Source organism: Manis javanica, chromosome 1 (genome assembly GCF_040802235.1).
Source record: "Manis javanica isolate MJ-LG chromosome 1, MJ_LKY, whole genome shotgun sequence".
NCBI classification, from domain to species: Eukaryota; Metazoa; Chordata; class Mammalia; order Pholidota; family Manidae; genus Manis; species Manis javanica.
In genome coordinates, this window is record NC_133156.1 from 132,292,398 (window position 1) to 132,312,519 (window position 20,122).

The window sequence follows — 20,122 nt, forward strand, 5'->3', positions numbered from 1 at the left end:
CTCCATGAATAAACACTGGCATCAAGAGGTAACAGTAAGGCAGGGTCCAGCCATCAATATATACAGAGGAAAACTCTGTGTCTGAATGAGAGGCCGGCCCATTTTGTCTCCCTGTCCTTCTTGCACAGCCACATCTGTAATCAGAAGCTACATGCAATGCCCAGAAGTAGCAAAAGTTGTCTGGCCTGCAAAGAGATGTCTTTAGTCTTACGTTTTAAATTCCTAGATTTTTTTATACCTAAATTTTGTTGATTTGAGTAGGTGGTACAGATGTGTCAAAAAAATAAAGAAAATGAGATTATTAAAAGGAGTAAACTGTGGAGTATAAATTACCCTTTCACCTCAGTTCCAGAATTTTTCAGAACCCTTTGTCAGAGACAGTCATTATTCACACTGACTAATTGAGCATTCATCAAATAAAAGTTCTTGTATGCCTTCCTTGTTTTTGTTTAAATACTATAATAAGACATTCTTCTGCACCATAATTTTTTCTTACTATTATTTGCTATCATTACAGTTCATGTATGTACAGCTTCAAATTATTCAAGTAGATGCACTGAAAATAATTTTTGCAATTTTCTATTACCAGAACTTACATCGTGTCTGTGTGTGTGTATATTCCTATTATGCACACACTGCAGTTGCTCATCTTATATATATAGTTCTTCAATAGCCCTCTAATAACATTTGAAGAAGAAAAAATGAGATATATTCAGTTATAGTAACATAGTTGGGAAAAATTATATAGTGTATTTACAGAATCAGAGTTTAAATATGTATGTATTTAGTATGCCATGCCCCTAAAATGTATCCTAAATGTGTGCTTGGAAATGGCCAGCTCCTTGAACAAATGGTTTTGCACTATTCCATTTGTGTTAGAGACCCCGTCCTTATCTTCCGAGTTTCTGGGACAGAGGTATATTTTTAACCCATGAATCCTAATTCTAGCACTGACATATTGCTTTCTCTTGGTTTGTAACCTCTCTTCTGGACCTCATTTCCTGTCCTACTTATACTTTTTCTTTCCTAGTTGTATAAAATATTGAATCTTTCTTATTGAATTAGGTGAGGTATTAACCAAGTCTGTGTGAAGCAGATTTTAATGAATGTCCTAGGGGTAAGAACTGAAAAGTTTCATACTAAATGCCATGTCAAAAGTTACTTAAAATTTATGTTAATACTTCTATATTATTATATGGACCTTGGTAGTTCTCATCAATCATCTCTTCTTTTTTTTCCCTTCTCATTCTCCATTTCATTCTATCTCTGTGTCTCACCTTCTCACTCTTCAGTCTTATGATGACCTGAAGCTAAACGTTCCTCCCTATATACTGAAGAGCCTAGATTTTTCTTACCACTTGTTCATTCTAGGACCATATTGCTTGTTTAAAAAAAAAACTATGAGGTAACCTTCTAAGCCAAATGCCATTGGTTTTGATTTCCAATATCTCTGAGAAAAAAATAACCACTACTGAATTTGAAATAAAATCAATTGTTTTAGTAAATAAAATTGTTAAACATAATTTCTCCTTTTATGTGTCCATTAGCAAACTGAAGTTTTAGACTATAGAAATGTCTAATCTGCTTAAAAAATAACATTCATACCGAACTCTCAACTTAAAAATTGATTATAGATAGAATCACCTTTTTAGTTATCCTTGCTTTAAATAATTTTCCATATATATATATTTTTTCCCTTTAAGCTGCATAGACAAAAGTTGACATAGAAACACTAGATTGTTATGAACGAGCAGTGATAAAGAAGTAAAAACTAAATCATGTTTATGGTTATGAGTCTCTCAATCTGACTTTCATCCTTAACATTCAACTTCTGATTCCATTGAGAGTATGTATTAATTATTGTTCTTTCCATAAATATACCCCAAAAGGGTAGAAATGTTAGTATCTTTCATTCTTAAATACATATGTAAACACCGATTACTTTTTTTTCATTGGTCCTGAAGAGTAGAATGTTTTATAATAACAAAACCGTTGTTATCATACATCATATAATAATGAAGGTTGTAGGATTTATAGGAGATAATTTCCCAGCTCTAAGAATAGCTAGCTCTGTGGTTATGGGAAAGTTACCTAACTTCTTTAATTCTTAGTTTCCCCATATGTAAAATGAGAACCAAAACAGTACCTATCACATTTGATTGATGCAATAATAAAATTTTTAACAAGTGTACAATATTTAGAATAGTGTTTGGACTATACTAAGCCAAAAAATAGTTCTAATATATATGTAAATATTCAAATGTATCCAATTACAAGTAAGTAGTCCCATAGGAATATTAAGTACCAGATAAACAGAAAGGGAAGCATATACACCAAATTGAGAAGAAATGGAGGGGAATGTGGGCCACATAGAAACAAAGTATTAGAATTTAAAAGAAGAATGATTATGCATATATATTTAATGTAAAAGTGAATCACTGTCATTATATTTTCACATTCCTAAGCATATACTAAAAAATACATTGAAGGGACCAGGCAAAAAAAAAAAAATCTGTATTTAGTATTTGAATTTTATATGAAAATTATATGGTTATAACTAAATTTAACTAAAAAATAAAACTAATTTATCTGGACTTAATATTTGGAGTTATTCATATTTCTGAATTATTTAAGTTCTTCTTACCAGAACAACAAAGTTGTATACTTGAAAGACACCAAAAATATCTGAGTACCATCTAGTGGTAAAACAGGAGGTCAGCAGCAAGCTTTCAGAGAAAGGGGGTTGAAACTGGTCAGGGGAACACATGGCTGTTAAAACATTGTAAGGAAGAATGAGGCTATGGCCAGAATCAGCAAATATGAAAAAAGAGTCTATGTTGTCATTATAATGTGTATGGTTGGTTAGATGGTAAAACACCTGAGCTGTAACAAGCAGGGGAACAATGTAAGTTTACCAAAACTATACTCCTGACTACATTTCTGTATAATGAAGACACAACTAAATTCTAAAACCCTAAAGGTTGGAATGATTGCAATTTAAACCCCTCATATTGACACAGAGCAACAGTAACACTGTGCAAAAAGACCTGCATGAAAGAGGGGGAACAAGTGGTATGCAGACTGATGAATAATAGACAGAAGTATGAATTTTGCAAACTATATTATAATGGAGGAATGCAGTTTCCCTTACGTTTAACAGCAATTACTATAGAAACAACAATTTGTTTTGGAAGATACCACTTCAATTATTTTAAAAATCCAGGTAAAAGAACATGAAGTTAGATATGAAGGAAAAATTCAAATTCAAGACTGCTTGGTTATAGAATACAGACTCAACAAGTAGATGCTTTCTCAAAATTATAGTAATAATATCTTGAGAAAATAAGTTATGAGATCCCAAGTGATCTCAAATGAATCAAGATCAGTAAAAATAAAGACCATGTGCACCATTTGGATCTTATAAGCAAACAACCAAAAAGAAAAAGAAAGACAAAAAAAGAAACCCACATATATTCAAAAGATAAAAGTATATTTTTAGCCACTGGACTGAAGTTTTTTCACAGATATCTACATAAAAATGAATTGGTAATGATAGCAAATACAGTGACAAAATGCATCATATATATATATATGTGATAAATATATATGAACATGTTTCCAAAATCTGGATGCCATAATTCACAGCAAATGTATTTGTCATCTTAATAATGAGATTCCAAACTGTTTATATTGATGAAGGTTCATAAAGGTTCAGTAGAGTTATATTGCATGAAATTAAGCAATGAAATGGCAGAGCTGAAGAAAATAAAATAAGAAAAAAGATGCTGAAAGATCTGAAATAGGTATGAGGAGTTGCAGGCCAACTAGAAAGTTAGAGTGCGCACGTCCTCCACAAGGCTGCCCTTCCTTCTGATGCTAACAGCAAGTTCGAGAGGCCTCTTGGACCATCCTCAGGTCCAATAATTTGCCAGAAGGACTCAGAATTCACTGAAGGCTATTATACTCATAGTTACAGTTTGTGAAAGGGAAAGGATACAGATTAAAATCAGTCAAAGGAAGAGACACACTGAATGGAGTTTGGGAGGATGCCAAGCACAAGGATCCCATTGTCCTTTCTCTGCAGAATCAGGTATCCTGGAAGAGGCTGTTCTGAGAAGCATTAGCATGTCTTACTTCAGTGCACCCCTTAAGTTCAGAGAGTGGTTCCCACAGGGCAGTATCCCATATGAACATCCCTTAAATAAGCAAGTTTTCTATTGCCCTTCTACCTGGTCATAAGACCAGCCTATTGGCCACCACCCTCGGGTTAGTAAAACCCAAACAGAAGGGCAAACAGCATGCAGTTTAACACACTGAGATGATTTGGTTTTACCTCCTTCAATCAGAGTGCCAGTCTTCCAAAGAGGATGCCATTCATTTACCTTGGAACTGTCATCCATAGTTTTTGTTGATCAACGGTTTTGTTGGTCAAAAAAGCAGTTCCTAGTGCACTGCTCAAGTGGCCAAGTGACCACAGTATCTAACATCTCCTCAGGAAGTACCAAAGTCATCCCTAAGGGAAAAGAAGCTACCGTTTGTGTCTCCTTGCATCCCCCTGGTGGTGTGTTCCTGTATCAAACATTTCCGTTTTATTATGAAATTCTTATGGGCACTGTGTTATCTGTTAGTTTCTTTGACATCAGCCAAGACAATAGAGGCATTTTAGGTTTCAGGATTGTTTTATGTCCTTGGGATTGTTCAGTCATTGGGATGGTTTTGATTATTTTTAATAGCAAGCTAGTAATTGTCTCCCAAATGAAAATTTTCTTGTTCAAACCCTAGTGCTGTTGCTGGGTGGCATTCATAGACTTTAGCCAAAAGCTCCAGTCTGCCCTCCACACAGGGTCACTGTACAGCAAATTAACAAACTTTGTGGTTTCAGGTGATCTTATGGGCTCCCATTTAGTCCTATCAACAATTGGGGAAGAATGGCTTTACAGGTGGTTTTACAATATAAGGTAAGGGAAGCATTCCCCAGTCAGACACAATAGCCATCCTCATGATACACCCAAGTAAAGGAAACACAATCACTTCACATAAAGTCAGTTCAAACATGAATTTTCATTTAAACTTTTAGTTTAATTCCCATCAACCCTTCTATTTCTAAATCTTCCTAATCTAACTGTAGTTCCTTTTGGAATATCACCAACAGAATTTAAAATCACAATGCACAGTACTCCCATTTAAAGGAATCCCAGGATTTCTTCACATCTCTCACCATTTTACCCTCTCATTTACATATGACCCTGGGTCCACAGCTAGGGGTCAGGCCAAAAGACCCAAGCCTGCTTCTCAGCACTTATCTTGATTAGATTTTAGGACCATTGTCCCAGGCATTTGAAGGTTAGTTTTTCCTAGTTATCTTTGCCTAGTGGCTCCCTAAATTTCTCCAAACTAAGGTTACTAAGCAGGTTTATTTCATATTCTTCAAGGTTAGGGTACCGTCAGTTCACTCAAAGTTCTGAGAGTCCTGTATTAATAGTCTTGTTTTGATACCATCAATATCCACTATATTCATCTCATTTCTTACTAACCATTTAAAATTTCCACCCTGCTGGGATGAAACTCCAGGTCCTCTTTCACTGTTCTCTTGCTAATCATTCTAATCTTCTTCACTATCTATTGTTTTAGTCAGTTTTCCCCTTTGGTAGTGACTCAAGCTAGAGGCAGATGCTCTGAGTGGCTAGGATACAAGCATGGCCCAGCATCAGGATCCATCCCAACACATGCTCTTATTTTCATTGTACATGTTACAGGTAATAATAGCCAGGGTGTTAGGTAGAAGAATACATATGAGTGGGTGGAGAGAGGATAAAGCCAGTAAAGCCCACTAAGAGACTGAAAGAGTTAAGCAGTTAAAACTAGAGAGCCAGAAAGGAACAGAGTTAATGGGTTAATCAGCTGAAGCTCCAAACGCCAGGGGTAACTTAGATTGTCCAAATATTCCTCAGATAAAGAAAAGTATCTGAACACAGCCCATGTCTTCATTGTGTCAATTAGATAATGCCATTTTAAGATTTACTTTAGCCTGCTAAAAGGCCCAGCGTGTTCTTTAACTTAGCCTATATGCTGTTTTTATCCTCCTCTAGCCCCTAATCAAGTAATTTGCAACCTGGGCAGAAGACTAGCATCATGATTAATTTAGCAAACAAGCCCATATATAAACAGCATAGTAAAAACAGGAAAGATTCCACCTTAAAGCTAAGATTGCATTTTAAAACCCAGGAAATTAAGAAGTAAAATTCTTAACATATTCTTTAGGAAACAGACAAAACTCAGCCCACCTTGGGGTCAGGGCAAGCAGTCTTGATTGATATGTTCCCAGAAGGAAGCTGCTACCCTGAGAAGGAATCAGATTAGTAAATTTATTGTGTTAATTTTACGGAATAACCTAAAGGTCTGATAATAAAGGAGAAGAGACTTAATGTCTCTCATTAAAGATAAACATCTTGACAGCACTTAAGAAGTCTACACCCCCTAGGCCTTTGTCACATTCCTGAAAAATCCTTAAAGGGGGAACCCCCAATCTTTTAGAGCACCTCTTATCTGAGGTAACCCACACTCCCCTTTCTCCAAGTGTGCACTTTTTCTCTTTAAATAAAACTTAAACCTTTCAGTACCTCTTCTCTGAGGTAGCTCACACTCCCCTTTCACTGAGTGTACACCTTTTTGCCTTAAATACAACTTAAACCTTTCAGGGAGCACCTCTCCTCTCTGAGGTTGCCCATACTTTCTCACAGCTTTTCAGGGTGTGCCTCTCTCTAAGGTCACCTGAACTTTTTCCCTCTTTAATTATGCAATTGTAAATAAAACGTTTACTCTGCTTCACTACTGTGTCTCAGCCCTTCAATTCTTTGTTATGGTGGGGACAAGAATGAAGAAAATAAACAATGCTCCCTAACAAGGGGTTTGCATTTTTTGCATTCCTTGTTATTTATATTTCCTTAAACATCCAGGAAGTTAACTCCTCAGAAGTCAGATCGATCATTTCTAAATCCAACTGGTAACTTTTACCTTCAGTGACTGACTGCAATATAGAAGCAATTCCATAAAATGGTAACCCGTGGCCATCCAGAAATGGAGCTTGTCATCACCTACCATCTCACCCTCCTTTTTCACAAGCCACATAATCCCATGAGTCAAACTCATTTGAGCAAACCCCATTTCTCATGCCAAATGACCAGAGGTAAGCACACTGCAAAGTTTGAGTGTACACAGTCCTCCATGTGACTGGCTTTACTTCTAACACCAACAGCAAGTTGGAAGACTTGCAGAATCTGCCCTCAGCCTTGATAATTCTCTGGATGGACTTACAGAACTAACTGAAAGCTATTACTCTCACAGTCAAGACTTATTATTGGTATAGTGAGATTATGAATAAGTCAGAAAACGACTAGGTTGATCATGACAAACATGGGATTGTAAAGGACCAGAAGCAAAACCCAATTGCTAAGGAAACATCCAAACACCCACAAAGAGCTCAGCCACCAAGACTGGGTAAGAGGTAAAAGTGGAAATGATGGAATGATTCTCATAAGTCATCTCCATTCTTCTCAGGGTAAGAATTAAGTTTATCCCAGAGTTATCAGAGGCCCTTTGATTAGGGCCATTCTAGGCCTGAAAATGTCAGCTTCAACATATTTCAGAAGACAAAGTAATCTCAGAACTGCATCAGGGAAATGCTGAGCTCTGACAATGTGACAGTGTCACAAAGGCATAACCTTTTGTGTCAATTTCTGATAAAGCAGCAGTAATTACCATAAATTACCATTGAAAGACTTCAAAACTGTACAAGACACTTCATGATATTTTTAGGATTCTTGAGAGTCCTAGGAGCTTGAAAACTTAGATATTCTTATGAATAAAATATCTCCTTGAATACTAATATTTTAACTTACATACAATTCTATATGTGTGTGCATATGTGTGCATGCCTGTGTGTGAGTGTGTGTATTATAAAGAGTTATGAGATATTTATGAAATTATAAGGTTGTATAAGTCACCTTCGGCTGTTACAACAAAAACCACAGACTGGATGGCTGGGACAACAAATTTATTTTCTCAGTTCTGGAGGCTGGACGTCTGAAATGAGCAAGCCTGCATGTTTGTGTTCTGGTGAGGGGCTCCTCCTGGCTTCCACATAGCCTCCTCTTCACCGTGCCCTCACGTGACAGACAGAGCTCCGGTGTCTCTTCCTCTTCCTGTAAGAGCACCCATTCTGTCAGATCAGGCTCTGCCCTTATGACCTCAACTACCCTTGATCATCACCTCAGTGGTCTTCTCTCCAATATGGTCATGGAGTGTTAGGCCCTCCACATACAAATTTTGGGGGAACACAATTCAGTCCATAGCAAAGATAATGTGCAAAATTCACATTAAAATTTAGGTTCATTTCTTAGTAAATACCTGGTTATTTTGGTGGAGACGAGAAACAATGAATAAATAAGTAATAAGAACAAAATTATCTATTTCTTACTCCCAGGAGCAAATGCTCAGTATTATGGTATGTTTCATTGGAGTAAATGTTGACTCTATGGGATAAAATGTTAAAATTTCACATTACAGCACATGTTTTTTTTCTATAATAAACTTTACTAAAGCATGATTTTTCATTGAATAGATGAAAATAATTTTTTGAGTAATAAAAATAGCAGCACATTTTCATCTTTCATTATTTTTTCTCTACATTGTTTTTTCACATCAATGCGATATATCACTTTCTCTACAATAACTATTCCTATATTCTGTCTCTTTATGTCAGAGCCTGTCAGTGCCCAGTTCAAGAGCCACCACAAATGTGTCCCTGGGAGCCAAGTTCCAGATCCCCTCAGGGCTTGGTCTTCTGGGTGGGCTCTGGGAGTAAGTCACCTCTTCCTGGTGACAGCCTTGGCTGCTTTTCCCAAGGGTATTAGACAGTATCATAATATTCTATGTGTGTCTCATCTGGAAAACTTTAGGAATCATGGCTTAATTCTCATGTTCTAAGGAAACTGTGATGAACATATTTGTAAACAAAAACATATTCAGTGTTTCACACTTGTTAGATTAGACTTCCCAAAGTAAATGACTTGATAAAGGGATGAAAGTTTCCAAGTAAATGGTACATATTGCAAATCTGTTTTTTATAGAGTGTATTTATTCACACTTCCACTGTTATGGACACAACATAGTCCCCACAACATTCATATGTTTAAGCCCTAACCCCCAAATACACTCATCAACAAAGTATGATCTCCATTTTTCCACATAGTTACCAATTCTCAACTCCCAATATTGAGAGACAGAGAAAGAGAATGAAGAAATAGGCAACTATAATATCTATGATGGCATATAATATTACACACATTATATGTGGTAGGGGTGTGTGTATATTCGTAGAAGACTTTTCATAAGGAACTGATTTCAGAGCAAATATTGTAATTACTAGTTATCATGAATTTTATGTGCGTGATTTCTAAACTCAGAGAGATTGGAAGATCATTACTTTTCCAATAAAGGTTGCAATTGCCAAAGCCAAGTAGTATTTAAAGGACAGAGACAACACCATTTTAGAATTTATTCTGTAGTTAATGATTAAGTTAAAATAAGAATAAACTTTGAAATAATTTTTGTCAATAAAAACAGTTTAATATATTTCAGAAAGAGTGAATTGATTTTTGAGATGATGACTAGCATTCTCAAAACCTACCAGTAGATGGTGGAACAGGAGTAACCAAAATTGAGAAAACATCCATGAGTGTTTTCTCCCCACTCTAATTTCTTTGTTCATGAGAATCATTTTTAAAATAATATAAATTACTTTACTATAAGTGAAAGCTCATATAAAGTGTATTCTGATTAGCTGTATACTATTTTTAAATTGTTACAACTGATTAAAACAGAAATAGCAGAAAAGATGACCCTTCATTTTTTTCCTTTCTTATTAAGTTCCACACACATATTTCAGAAAGTTTCACTGCCTGTGTGTACTTGATACTTCATATAGAAGATATGCAAACTCTATATGCAATGTTTTTTCTTCCACTGCAACATATCCACTTCTATAAATCTACACTAAGGTAATCCATATTAGTCTATGAGAAAATATTGTCCTTGTTATATTAATGCTTATAAATACATTACTAGGATTGTAAACCGATTTCATTAAAATATGTTATTCCCTGAGTATCAGTAATATATCTTTGATCAAAGATGATATATATGTTTTAAAGAATATATATATATATATATATATATCAAGTTATAGACTTGGTTTCATCTATGAAAATTTCATCAATCAACCAATCTAAGAGGATCAGGGCAAAAATCAAAATAATAATATGTAAAATATAAAAGAGAAACCTCTTGCACACCCATATATTCTACATTGTGTGATCACAAATATTCCCTGTCTTCTATGTGTCCTGGAAAAATGACAATTATTTGATGTGTTGTGTGCAGTAGTGTAATCATGGTCATTTTTATAATAGGACTTTGTTTTTCATTCTTTTCACATGCCTATTTATTAGGACAATTTACTCATGCGATGCACCTCCTCATCTATTGGGACATTTTATAGATCACCTAGGATTTATACCAGAAACATGCACAAACGGTAATTGATTGTGATGTTCAACAGTTCTTCCAGTGCTACACTAACCAGCTCTTATGTAGGACCACACTTCCTATTTTCTGAAGTGAAGTGTAACCCCACGACCTGTTTTTGACACATACTTTTTGGAAAAGATTTATGAATCAGTATAGGATTCAAAAAAAATTTTTCCCTGAAGAACTTGAATTTTATTAATTAAATAAATATTTATTAAGACTACAAGACAGTGTCTAGTACAAAGGAAGTACCCAAGCAAGTGCCCACAACTGCCCACTCCATACCCACTGATTTGGCTTGACTAACTTTCATCAGGATTCTCTTCTCCTCATAGGCCCTAAACTTTGGTTCACCCTAAATTCATGCAAGCACTCAGTGCAGAACATGCCCCTTAATAGTTTATTTCAAGAATCTGCTGATCGTAGAACCATTTCCAGCTGAAGCCCCTGGGTTTGCCACCTGCACACCCAGCCTACTTACCATACTTCCCCCAGTTTCTGCTAGCCTTCCTACCTCTACCTATAAAAGTCATCTCTTCTCTGTTTAATTCTGAGACATTTGCAATTCTACAGTCAGAGTATTTTCCTTAAGTCTTATAAAATAAAGTTTCTCCTTATCTAGGTAAATGACTTTTTGTTGGTACATCATATGAGTGTTTGCTGTTGTTATCAGCATCTATAAAGATTGCTCTATGCTTTGTTCAACCTTTACTATATTAATGAAGTGTACTGATATATTTTCTAAAGTTGGCACATACTGAATTTTTCTATAACCTTAAAAATATGCTGCTAGTGTGCATCCCATTTTATTTATTTAAAATTCATATCCATATAAGTTGACACATTTGAAATTGCTGGCACTCAATTATTTGATTTCTAAAATTGGCAGTTTCATATGATTCAGTCTCAAATGTTGATAAACAAAAACAGCCTGTATCTTCCTATTTTTGTAATAATATTTCCTGGTTGATGCTGGTTTATAAACTGAATTGGGAAATTTCTAGTATCTGTTGTTGGTATTTAGGTTCCTCTGAAATTATTTATAAATGTGAGAAATATAAATTTACTAAAATCTTGTTTGATTGATCATTTATGCATATGTCAGGAGTAAACTGGTATTTTATTGTTCTTTTAAATCTCTTTAAGTTTCCTATTTCCTTTTGAAACAAATTGTAAGGCAACGTAGAGATTTCTTAACAAACTCTAATTATTCAATTGACTATGGCTGTAGATTCTCATTCCCATTGCTTGTTTGAAAACCAGGCATTGCATCTCTTCTAATGGTTACTTCTAAATGTGCAGCATAGAAGGGTGGATGTATCATTTATCAGTATGTGGAACTAATTACTCACAAGACAATAACAGTAGCATTCTTTTCTTTCTCTTTCCCCCGAACACCTACAATTCACCATTTGGTATCATATTAGGTGATATTTTACATTCTGATTGCTATTTTTTTAAGATTTTGTTTTTTAAGAGCAGTTTGAGGTTGACAGCAAAATTAAGGGGATGACTGAGATTTCGTACATACCTTCTGTCCCTACACATACACAGCTTCCCCCATTATCAAATCCCACACCAGAGTGGGACATTTGTTGAAATTGATGAACCACTGATATATCATAATCACCCAAAGTTTCCATGAGAGTCTACTCAGTGTTGTACATCACATGGGTTCTATTAAATAAATGTACAATAACATGCACCTGCCATTATAATAGCACACAGTGTTTTCACAGTCAGAGAAATATTTTGTGCTCTGCCTGATTCATCTCCCCACCCCACACCTAGAATACACTGATCTTTTTACTATCTCCATAGTTTTTTCCTTTTCCATATTGTCATACAGTTGGAATCTTTAGCCCAATTTTCCTTTTCCTTACAACGTCAAGGGGTGTTAAAGACGTAGGGAAGTCAAGAGTAGCCCAAAGGTTTAGGAACGGATTTAGAGGACCTGAGGGGGAAGGGGGCCAACAGGAAGCTGGGAGTGCCTTTTAGGATGGAGCAGGTAGGTGAGCAGTTGTGAGGACATATTATCCTTGAGCCTTTAAGTAGGCTCACATAAAGTAGTATGAAATTACTGCATTATCTGGGTATTTGGACTGAGAAAGTCACTTTTCAGCCTCCATATACTATGTGAAATAAGCACACTATTGGTTAGAGATGAGATCATAAGAATGCCAGAGAAGCCATTTTAATTCTAAATTATCTTTAAAGAAATTGTCATTTTTGGAGATATTTAACAAAATTAATACTGTATTAGAAAGCATATAGTCGGTGGGAGAAAAAGAGGGAATGTGGCTTAGAAGTGAATAGATAAATCAAAGCTAAGACCTGAAGAGCCAGGAAAAAAAATCGCACTCAGTCAATTCCCTTGCACATTCTCAAGGCCAAGGAGCCAAGGAGCTAAGGATGCTCTCCCATACAATTCCTAGGCTGGGGCTGAAGAAAACAGGAGAGACTGCACACAAAAGCCAAGAAAAAGTCTCTTTGATGGAATCAAAGTTAACTCCTTGCCATGTTTCAAAAGACAAGATATCTATAGCACTGGTTTAAAAATTTAACTCACCAATGGATCCCTGATTTATAGAACAGAAGAGAAGCTCAGAGGACTTACAGATGTCAATGGTCAGTAGGTGAGACCCAATCTCCTTCATTTCCACAGGACTAGAAGCAGCCAATCAAACCAAATCTGGAATTAGAAAGGAGAGATTTCATTTGAAAAGACTATTTTAACAAGAAGAATGTTCCAACCAAAAGATCCTCAAGCATCTTAAAGATCAGGCATAAAAGGGATTTTCTTTTATAGGGAGGCTAAAAGGAGGCTAGAAGGAGCCAGAATTAGGGATTGGGACAGGAAATCTGCTGATTCTTGGTAGGGGTAACTATACCTTCCAATTCTTCCTGGACTGAGGGTGGATCTGTGCTCAGGATTCTTTGGGTTCTTATGTACAGAATATAAATTAATCTGAGGTAAATACAAAGTCTGAAGGCCAACTGGTACATCATGGGTGTATTAGAGTTCTCCAGAGAAAGAAAACCAATAGGATATATATATATACACATAACTCAAGAGTTTATATATATATGTATTACAGAGAGAGGGAGAGATTTATTTTAAGGAACTAGTTCCTGTGATTATGGAGGCTGGCAAATTCAAAATCTGCAGGGTGGGCCAGCAGGCTGGGGAATCAGCTGATGTTACAGTTCAAGGCTGAATACCATCTGCTGGCAGATTTCTTTCTTGTTCAAAGGATGTCAATCTTTTGTTTTATTTGGGCCCTGAATTGATTAAGGCCCACTCACATCATGGTGGACAATCTGCTTTCTCAAAACGTAGTTTCAATGATAATCTCAACCAAAAACACATCCAAAGAAACATCCAGAATAAGGTATCTGGGCACCATGGCCTAGCAAAAATTCAACACATAAAATTAACCATCAAAATGGATATGAAGACTTTTCTTGCAGTCTCTCTTCTCTAATGCAGAGTGGCTCATAGATTAATGTGCGTGGAGTCATCTGGGGTATTAGTTATATAGTCAAATTTTCTGACACCTCTATTTAGCATTCCAACTCATTAAACCTTAGATAATGGACATGAATTAACAAATTTAGCAGTCTCCCAAGGGGGATTCAGAAGATGGTCATGCACCTTCCTTTGAGGAAAAAATGTTAGTGATTTTCTTCTGACATTCAATGTTTAATTAATGCTTTATGAAGTCATGAAGATTTTAAGCACCTGCAATTGCTCACCATGGTCACGTTTAATAGTCTGGAAATAACACATCGTGATCTATAATATTTTTTTAATCCATTAGTTTCTTTTACTTTTTTTCATCACTAACTTACTAGGGTCATTACACTTACAATTTTTACCTCTCTGAGTAATATGACTTATTTAATGTGAACTCTAAATATCACTTCCTGTAGATATTCTTTTAGGTGCCTTATTTATTCAGTGTTCAGTTAAGACTGCCTGTGAATTAGCTCAATAAAATACCAAAAGATTCTAGCAATTTTGCTCACTAGGACATGTATGCTTATTTTATAAAATACATGCATAAAATTGTTCATTTAATTCAAACTAAAAAAATAAATAAAAATGTAATAAAAATTAATAATAATAAAATATTGAAAAATTATATTAATTTAGAAAAATACTCAGTGGTTTGGAGTGCCATATAGTTAAAAAGAGAGTAATTTAAAAAATATTATATTAAAGTACTTTAATTACCACCAGGTGACCATTTAAATAACATGACCTGTAGTAAATATAAAAATACAATAATTATTTATTTGGCAAAATATCTGAACTTTAAAGTTTCCTGTGGTGTTTGGATATAGATAGTATATGTGACACATGTAATATAATGATAATCACATTTATAATACTGGATGTTTTAAAACTATAGTGCAATATTTGAATAAAAATTCAAAGTTTGGATAAAAATTCTTTGTCAATACAAAAACAGTATTTTTTGTACTGATAAACAAAACTGTACTCATTTAAAAAGAAATTAATCAAAAGTGAATTTCATAAAAAGTAAATTAATACAGAGAAAATGTGTGGTACAAGAAATAGTGGCTTATATTTTTCTATGAAATAGAATATAATAGCAAGAACATTAATGATGTTGAAGACACATTTATTTTTAAAATGTATGCATTTTATATTGATAGCTGTAAAACACTATGAACGTTTACACATTAAATAACAGTACCAAAAATCTCAGTTGATACCGAGTATCATAATTCCTTCAAGTGGTAAAGATACCTCAAGACAAATGCTGGGCATAAAAGCCACAGGGCAAAAATCTGCAAAGAAGTAAAAGCTAACCTTTTCAAACAATATGGCCTCTCTCTCACTTACCAACTTTACATTTCCCTGTATGGCCCCGGAAGATGACTGGTTAGCCAGAGACGGGTAAGATTCCTCAAGGGAGGAACAACCTAAGACAGGCACAGTCGCAGGGGGGCCATCAGGTAAGAAATTGGGGATCAACAGTGGTGAAGCTTAGAACCTCACACACCCCCTTTTTTGAGAGAAATCTTCTGCATCCGTGGATGTTTTATTGCCCTTGTCTAGCTTGGATTAACACATAGTCTACAGGCACACACCTGATCATCTACATTTGCTCTCTTACAACACTAAACTATGTTTTCTACCTTTATCTTGCATCTACCTACCACTTCAGCATTTTATTAAAAATAATAATAATAATAATAATAATAATAATAATAATAATAATAATAACAGGAGAAATATGGGATCCACATATAAATCAAGTATAAAAATCAAATGAATATTCATATTTGACCTGATTGTTTATAGTTCATAATGCATGATCAAAACTGAAAGTTTCTGTGATGACTGCCCTTGCACTGTTCACCATGTAAGAACTTATTCACTATGTAAGAATTTGTTCACCATGTAAGAACTTGTTCGTTATGCTACAAAAAAAAAAAAATCTCAGTTGATAACTCCTACTTCTCACAGAAAAAAGTTTTAATTCAACTTCCCATAACCAAACAATAAAAACCCTCCCACTCTTTTTTTGTTTAACTAGATGAGATACTTCCTATCTGAATCTCCTCCTGTTTCCACTACTCCCCATTTTCCCAGAAAGATTTAATATTGGTTGTCCTTTCCATATATAATATCAAATTCGCTCTCTCTACCAGATCTTCAACATCTGCATTTCAATATATTATTTTCCACACAATTTCAAAGATTAAGCAATTCTACATCAGATAAAACTCAATTCTTCTGTCTCAATTTTTTCCTATAATTCATAGTTTAACTGTCTCCTCATCAGGTAAACTAAATAAACTAGCTCTATTTCCTATCCTTCACTGAAATCTTCAATTCAATTTAATTTGGCCTATGATCTTACCACTCAGCTGTTTTCTGAAGCAGTTTTTATCTTAAAAGTACATATAAGTAAAATTCAAAGGATTTAATTTTTTGAAAATTAGGTACATTGTTTCATTTGTTCATAGGTAGATAGATATAGCTATAGATTAGATTTAGATACAAATATTTGGATTTGCTTGCAGATGTTTCAATAAATTTAAAGTATCTCTCTGATAATTCAAATGAACATAATATAAAATTAAGTAATCTGTTTTGAAAACAATTAGAGAATCATTATTTTGTAGTAAAGTATCTACTATAAAGATATGATAAAGTATATTACATTTGTTTGAAGAACTTATACATTTTTTATATGTTTTATGTGAATTTAAATATATCTGAATATCAATTTATTTTACATTTTATCTGTATTAGTATGGTTTTAGGCAATTATATATTAGGAAGATATGTATTCTGTTTTATTTCTAATATAATAGCTTCACTGGAGAAATCTGGTAAACAGTTCAACAATTAATGATGGTTAACATTACCAATATGTCACATACATACCATGTACCCTCCCCAGACAACTGTAAGCAGAGTCCTTAATCTGTTTTACTATTTTTCCAAAAATTTGTAATTCCTGTCTAATAACATGAAAAGAGAAAAAAGACAGGTCTAGATTATGACAACATGTATACTTGTGGTTCCACATTCATCAAGATTATAAAGATCATGAAAAATAAGAAGGGGAAAAGATCACAGACCAGAGGGGTAACCTGACAACGAAATGCAATGTGGTATCTTGGGTGGGGTCCTAGAATAGAAATAAGACATTAAAATTATTAAAATCTTAATAATATTGGTAGTCTCGTTAAAAATAATAAACCAATGTCAGTTTCTTAAATTTTGAAAAATATACCATAGTAATGTAAGATGCTAATAAAATGGAAAACTTGGTGATGGGTATTTAAAAAAAATCTGTATTAATTCTGTAACTTTTCTCACTCCAAAATATGTTTAATTAAAAAGACTAACATGTATGTAGTATGTATGTATGTATTTACTATGGACTTCAGATTGCATTTAGTAAATGTATACCACATTATAATCATTTACACCTGTTTCCTACACAATATAAATCTCTATATTATATATTAACAGTTTTGTTTTATAGTTTTGTAAATGCTTCTATCAATTACTAATAATCATTTTATTTCTTCTTTTTATAAATTGATTACAAAAACATACCTGATTTCTAAGCCTACTCTATATCTGTATCTTTAACAATTTCACTTGAATTTATTTCCTCTTTTCAAACTTCTATAGTGGCCTTGTGATTTCCTCTTGCCAGCTGCTGGTAGTAGAAGTGTTGTACCACTTCCAAACATAAGCCTCAAAAAGCTTGGCATGCTTCCTATTTTTTTGTTGGAGACTTGCTGCTACGATGTGAAAGGTTTTGGATAACCTGTTGGATTCCAAGAAACACATTGTCTGATCACTCCTGTTAACCCAACAGGCCAACAGCCAACTGCCAGTTATGCATCAGAGGCATTCCTGGAAGAGTCAGACTCCAGCCACACATATAGCTAACCACTGAAATATGATGAGTCCAACTGACATTAGCCAAGCTTGACTCAGATCAGCAGTACTTGCTCAAGTGATCCATAACACAAAAATTAATAGCTGTTGTTTTATATTATAAAATAGGTAACTGAAACACCTTCTTTATATATATTATGCTGTGGGTAAAGTTGAAACATTTCCAGAATCTCTCACCTCACCTTAGTGTACCTCCATATCAATAGGTGATTTCAAGGGGTTGGGCAATTAGGGCACATCTGTACCAGAGAGGTTTGGTGGGGTTCTTTTGCAGCCAGGTCGCGAGAGACATGGGTGAGTGAAAGTAGATGACTGTTTGTAAGTAATAAATGGGTTTCTCCCATTTTATTTCTCCATTTGACATTTCAGCTTCAAAGTTTATTTGCCCTGGGCTGGGAACATATTTTCTCCCTGGAGTTACACACACACACACACACACACACACATGCATATATATGTATATGGGTGTGTATATATATATCTACAAATATTCCTATAAAAAAATCTCATTTTAAGTGAGATTTCTCCCCACTTTTTGTATTTCTTGTTAAAATACTGGAAGTAAATATATTACTGAACATTTATTTTACAACCACGTTCAAATGCAAATTACTATTATTTGGTATCTCTTTAGCAATTGACATGTTTGTTCACTTTATTTAATGAAACTCTTACTTTTTAGAAATAATTGTAACAATTTTAAATTAACTCTGACCACTCTCCCTAATATTCTATCGTCACCGTGAATTTTATACCAACTGCTTTGCATACTTAAAAACCCAATTTTTACATCATGCTTTTATTTATTTATTTACTTGCTCTTATCAGAGTTATATTAAATAAACTTCATAGGAGTTAATATGTTTAACTCATCCTCTAGACACTGACACTCATGAGAGCATGACCCAGTTTTTCTGTTTCATTGCTATCTGCCAGGATTAGACCCTGGCGTATAGAAATGTCTTCATAAATGTGACCTAAATCAATGACTCACTTCAAATAACTCTCGTTTTTTATTTTTTTCAACATCTTCCTGTTGATTTTATGTCCTATCTAGGTTAACTTTATATTAAAATTCTGATAATTTTGTGACAATTTTACAATTATTTATAAATTACTATTTTTATTAAATAAGTATTCCAGAATCGTGATAAATATAAGCATTGTCTGACAACCTACAATGGCTAAATCCTGTCACATGGTTTTCTTCCATGAAGTGGGATTTTCTGGAATTGCTGTTAGAATTATGTTGTTTTTCTTCTCATTATAGTCTGTAAAATTGGAAAGAACGCCCTTTCAGCAGCCAAGGATGTAAAACACACATATACTGCTCAGCTCTCTCAAGCACTCGTTGCTGCCTCTCTGCAGAAACAAAAAGGGGGAAATATGAGGGATGGATATGTTAATGACACTGCTGTGCACAGTGCTTAGCTTGCTAAGATATAGACAGAAACTCCCAGAGGGCGTCATGGGACTACTGGATGGGGCATAGACCCTTGGAATGCCGGGTCTGCGTAAAGACTTTATCATTAGAAAGCCACGAGAGTCACCTGCTTCTGTGGTTCCCATGAGCCTGAACGTGTTTTTCACAAATGCTGTTTTTGCATAGTATGGTTCTAGTTTAACCAAGCATGTAGCACACATAGAGCTCTGCTTTGTGTCTCTGATAATAATCAACACATGAAAGCCTTTGATTGTATGGAAGTTAAAAGATTAATCACATCCTGTAACCTTCTGCTCTCTTGTGATCTGCACCTGTGATATTTTTAATCATGATGTAAGATTTGAAAGCACACAATAAATACGAGAGCCAACAGAGGAAAAGCGTCTTCGCGTCTAAGCTCTGAGCCCCCTTGCCTTCTTTTCTCTTGCTGTAAAGTAAGGTGTGGAGTAATCTTTCATCTGTCATCTCAGGCTTGCTGGCCATTCCTGGCACATTTTCATTCAGCTCTATTTTGATTAGCTAGAAATTATGTATCAATAGTGTGATCATATGTACCTTCTGACTGGGAGAGTGATGGTTTATATGGTAGTCCTTGCATACATTTTTGTTTAGCATTTATATATAAATATTTT

The 20,122-nt window shown here is 34.6% G+C and overlaps 1 long non-coding RNA gene across 2 annotated transcripts in view; it reads right to left on the minus strand.

The window, feature by feature from the left end:
• Nucleotides 1-20,122, minus strand: part of LOC118969171 (uncharacterized) — a 322,524-nt gene that overhangs the window by 110,861 nt on the left and 191,541 nt on the right. Inside the window, exon 2 of one of the 2 annotated variants that reach the window (XR_005057087.2) lies at nucleotides 13,205-13,279. This is a non-coding gene — a long non-coding RNA (uncharacterized lncRNA). Of the gene's footprint in view, nucleotides 1-13,156; nucleotides 13,280-20,122 lie in introns of both variants that reach the window. The other variant, XR_005057086.2, reaches the window with a different exon arrangement.